Here is a 5,263-nt window from a genome sequence, read left to right on the forward strand (position 1 = left end):
GACAGCTATTCAAAAACCACACCGGTGTACAGAGAGATTAGACTATAAGATCAATAAGACAAATTAGAGCACAGAAAATGTCCATAGCTGATCCAGACATCGAAAATACACACAAGGACTTTAAAATAACAAGTGATGAAAATCAAGGTAAAGATAGACAAAATAGTTGAAAGAACAGAGAATTTTGTCAGAAAACTGCAATCTATATAAAGGGATCAAATAAAAATTCTGATTCTAAAGTCTAGAAAACAATAACTGACCTCAACAACTCAATGGAAGTTTCTAACAACTATTACAAATGGAGGAAATCATTGGCAAACAGGAAATAGAAAATTCCTTCTGAAACACAAAACGAAAAATGAAGGGGGAAATATAAAAGAAGAGCATGAAAATAATGTGAGGACAATGAAAGAGTGCAACATCCATCTAAATAGTGACTCAGCAGGAGATGAGAAAAAATGTCAAAGAAAGATTTGAAAAGAAAATGTCAAAAAATTTTCCAAAATTTTCTCAATTGCCCTCTGCTTCCCTTAATATGCATACTTCTGTCTCTTTCTTTTTCTCTGTGCTTCAGTGTAGATACTCTAGATGAACTCTACTTTAAGTTCACGGATCCTCCCCCTACACAGTGCTGCTGTTAAACCTATATAACAAGTTCTTAATTTCTTTTTTTTTTTTTTGAAAATCTATGGATAGTTTTTATTGTATTGTCTGCTTGATAGTCCAATACTGCTTTAACCACCTGTTGGTGTCTCAGCTAAGAATGCCTGTCTCAGTTCTGCCTCTAGAAATCCACCACAGGTACCCGCTGCTGCTGAGATACAACTAACACTTTTGATTGCTCAATGAAGCCGTCCTCCCAGTTTTGACTTGGACTTCCACTTCCGGCATGTGCTGTTCTGTGGTCTGTTCAGGTGTAAGTGATCCCTTGCTCACTCCGTCGTGTCAATGACCACTCCTTGGCCAAGGCATCAAGAGTCTCCAGCAGCCCATGAACTGTGCCACAAGTTCTTAACTTTAATCATCGAATTTTTCAGTTCTAGTCTACTCTTTTCTTTAACATATTTACTATAGTAACTGTAGCATTCTTATCTGCTCATTTGAACATGTGGTCACTCTGTGGGTCTGCTTCTAATGACTATGTTTTCTATTGACTATAAGTCACTTTCCTGCCTTGTAAGGTTTTTTTTTTTTTTTTTTTTAATTGTTTGTTGAACATTGTACCCAAGAAAGTGAGAACTGAAGTAGATATTATTTTGTCTCAGAGAGCACATATCTTTCCCACTGTCAGTCAGCTAGAATAAGAGACATTGCTTTGATCCAATCATGTGTTGTGATCCAATCGGTTGTTGTGTTGTTATGGATTTGTCCATGGTTTACCTTGAATTCTCCTCAGGTTTCAGCTGTCTTGAGTATGAGAGTTGAAGTTTTCTGGTGTGTGTAACACATTTCTCCAACAGGACTTTGCAATGAGGCACTATGAGACTAACTTCATCTTACATGGAAGCATAACTCTTGCAATAAATTAGTAACCTGTTCATGGAAGATAATTTGGAAAATAATCACAAATTTAAAAAGACAAAAATCAATCAAAATGCCATCACTTCAATAAAGCTACAACTTTATTTTTGTATTTTCTTACAGAAGTTTTCCCAGGATTACAAATGCTCCAATATTTAGTTGAGATTCTGAAATTGAGTTTATACAGTCAAATACTACTAACAGTGTTTTTGTCCATTATAGGCAGCATATACTAGAGTAGTCCCCTAAGACTACAATAGAGTTGATAAATTGCTATCACTTGTGACACAGTAGTTGTCATAACATCATTATTTATTTATTTATTATGTGTTTGTGATCCTGTTATAAACAAGTCCATGGAGCTGGCCAGTATAAAAGTATAGCACATACAATATATAAAATACATAATACTAGATAAAGGTAATAAAACAACTATGTTACTGAAGCTACTATTTTATGTATAAGGGTGCCTCAAAAGGTTTGTGGGAAAACCACTTAAAGATAAGTTTAGGAGCTGGCATTGCAGTACAGCAGAATAAGCCACTGCCTGCAATATCAGCATCCCATCTGAGCACTGGTTTGAATTCCAGCTGTTCCACTTCTGATCCAGTTCCCTGCTACTGCTTCTGGGGAAGCAGTGGAAGACGGCCCAAATACTTGGGCCCCTGCCACCCATGTGGAAGACCTAGAAGAAACTCTTGGCTTCTGGCTTTGGCTTGAGCCAGTTCTAGCCATTGTGGCCATTTGGGAAGTAAACCAGTGGATGTAAGATATGTTTCTTTCAGTTTGCCTTTCAAATAAATAAAATAAAATATTTTTATTTTAAAGAAGATAAGTGTATTTACTGCCCCCAAATTTGAAATCCAGACATATTTTTTAATTAATTAATTAATTAATTTGAAAGGCAGAGATATAGAGCAAGAGAAGGAGAGAAAGAAAAACAATCTTCCACTTGCTGGTTCAATCCCCAAATGGACACAGCAGCTGGTGCTGGACCAAGCCAAATCCAGGAGCCAGGAGCTTCTTCCAGGTCTTCCACGTGGGTGGCAGGGGCCGAAACACTTGGGCTATTTTTTTTTTTTTTTTAAAGATTTTACTTATTTGAGAGGTAGAGTTACGGGGAGGAAGAGACAGAGAGAAAGGTCTTCCATATGCTGGTTTACTTCCCAGATGGCCACAATGGCTGGAACTGAGCTTATCCAAAGCCAGGAGCCAGGAGCTTCTTCCAGGTCTCCCACATGGGTGCAGGGGCCCAAGCATTTGGGCCATATTCCATTGCTTTCACAGGCCATAGCAGAGAGCTGGTTTAAAGAGGAGCAGCCAGGACATGAACCAGTGCTCATATGGGATGTCAGCACTGCAGGCAGAGGCTTAACTTATTATTATGCCACAGCGCTGGCTCCGGGCCATCCCCTGCTACATTCCCAGGCTCATTAGCAGGGAGCTGGATTGGAAGCAGAACAGCTAAGACTCTAACTGGCACTCGTAAGGGATACCAGGGCTGCAAGTGGCAGCTTAACCTAGGCCACAGTGCCAGCCTCTAGTTTTTCATAATATGCATTTTCATGAACTTTTTGCAGACCTCTTATGTACACAGATTTTAAGCTTTTTTGCACCAAATTATCTTTTGATTATATTTTCCATGAACTTTTGAAGTACATATACATATATATATGACTCCTACTGTAACCTTTAAGTAGAAAGGGCACACTCTAAAATAGTTATAAAATGTAAAGTAAATGTATTTATTTAAACATATATACACATATAATATGTATATGTTCTTATATAGGTATAAAATGTATATACATACATTTTATATATATATATATATATATATATATATATATATATAATAGTGCCTAGGTGTGCAGTAACCTGCTATCTTGGTTTGTGTTAAGTATTCTATGAAATTTGCAAAACAATGAAGTCATCTAACAATGGATTTCTTGGAACTATCCTAGTTAAGTGATATATGACTGTAATTTGATGATGAGGCTACCTAACAAGCATGTTTTTTGCCAGATAATAAAGGATTCTTATATTCATATTTGGAATTTTGTCCAAATTCCATCTGCATTCTTGTGAGATAATTTGTGTGATACAATTTGCTGTGGTTCTTGAGGTTTTTTTAGTTTTTTAAATTTTGTTATTTTTATTCAAAAGGTAGAGCTACAGAGAAGCAAAGAGAGAGAGAGAGAGAGAGAGAGAGAGAGAACCTCCCATCTGCTAGTTCACTCCCCAGTCTGAAGCCAGGAGCCAGGAGCCTCTTCCGGGTCTCCCACGTGAGTGCAGGGGCCCAAGGACCTGGGCCATCTTCTGCTGCTTTCCCAGGCACATTAGCAGGGAGGTGGACTAGTAATGGAGCAACCAGGACTCACTGGCTCCCAAATAGGATGTCAGCACTGCAGGAGGCAGCTTTACCCACAGCTCTGGCCCCTTGAATTTTTTATCCTCAGAATTCTTATTGAGATTTGTGTGTTGTGCCTGCCAAGAGTTCCTTTATACAAGATTCTTTTTTCTCTAATAAGCAAACTTTCTTATTTTTGAGGTATTAAATTTGATGACTCTTAGTTGATCTATCAGTAGTGGATAATAGTTTCCAGGAAAGGGTAGATAGGTTGCGTATTTTCTGAGCCTTTGAGTATCTAAAAATGTATTTCTGTTACTTCTTTTTCTATGTGAAAAGACAATTAAAACAAAAAGTCTGATGTCCCATTCTTTCCCTTCAAAACCCTTCCAATATTACTCCCATTAGGTATTTGGTATTTAATAAACCAGAGGATAAGCCAGTATTAGTGTGTTTTTTGTTTCTTCAAATATAGCTTGTTGTATCTCCACTCCTCACCCATCCCAATATATACCCATACTTCACATATGCACTCTCTTAACCTCTTCCCCAGCTAAAACTAGTATTTTTTTTATCTTGCCTATTTAATTCAAACATGCTGCCAAAATGTTTTCAAACATCGGCCTCTTTCTTTTATTACTACCATTTGAAATTCAGTGAGACTTTTAAACTTGCAGTCTAGAGAGCAGTCTATTGCTTTTTAAAATTGTGCCCTGATTTTTTTTTCAACAGAAACATCTATTATTCAAAGATCAGAACTCTATTTTGTACTCTCTGTGTCATTTTCTCTCTCACCATTTTCATCACATTTCTCTTTTCCTCTGTGTATTCTTGGATGTCTTCTCAAGTCTGTCCTCCATTTCATTGTGCGACCAACTTTCTAACGGACTTGTTTCATTTTAATAATACAATAATCTGGAGCCAGATTGCCTGTTTTTCTTACTTTAGCTCTACCATTAAATAGCTGTATGGCCTTGGGCAACATGTAAAATGTGGATAGTAGTGGGTGGTTGAGAAAATTAATTATCTTAAAACGTTTAACAAAAGGTAAAATTAACTACTCTCTTTCTTCCTCTACCATCTCATAAACATTGCTTTATTTCCCAAGAACTACCCTAAAACTTCTTCTATTGTGCCCTATATCCTCAAGGGGTAATCTTCGGTTCAAAACTATCTATGCTACAAAGTACCAAGTTTGTATCTCCAACTGAAGTCTTTTTCATTTATTATGTCTTCCATGAAGAAAGGAAATTGAAGCCAGAAATGAATTGAATGTTACAGGATGTTCTGATTGCAGTTAATTTTATACAGTCTGTATTTTTTTCAAAACATGGAAATTAGGTGGGGAGTGACAGTGAAGGTCTTTTGTAATATCCATTATTTGGAACAAAT

General features: G+C 36.9%; 1 pseudogene; it reads right to left on the reverse strand.

Moving 5' to 3' along the window:
• Window positions 1–734: 734 nt before the first annotated feature.
• Window positions 735–4,736, reverse strand: LOC133762197 (SNRPN upstream reading frame protein-like; annotated as a pseudogene).
• Window positions 4,737–5,263: the final 527 nt, after the last annotated feature.

This window comes from Lepus europaeus, chromosome 6 (genome assembly GCF_033115175.1).
Source record: "Lepus europaeus isolate LE1 chromosome 6, mLepTim1.pri, whole genome shotgun sequence".
Classification (NCBI taxonomy): domain Eukaryota; kingdom Metazoa; phylum Chordata; class Mammalia; order Lagomorpha; family Leporidae; genus Lepus; species Lepus europaeus.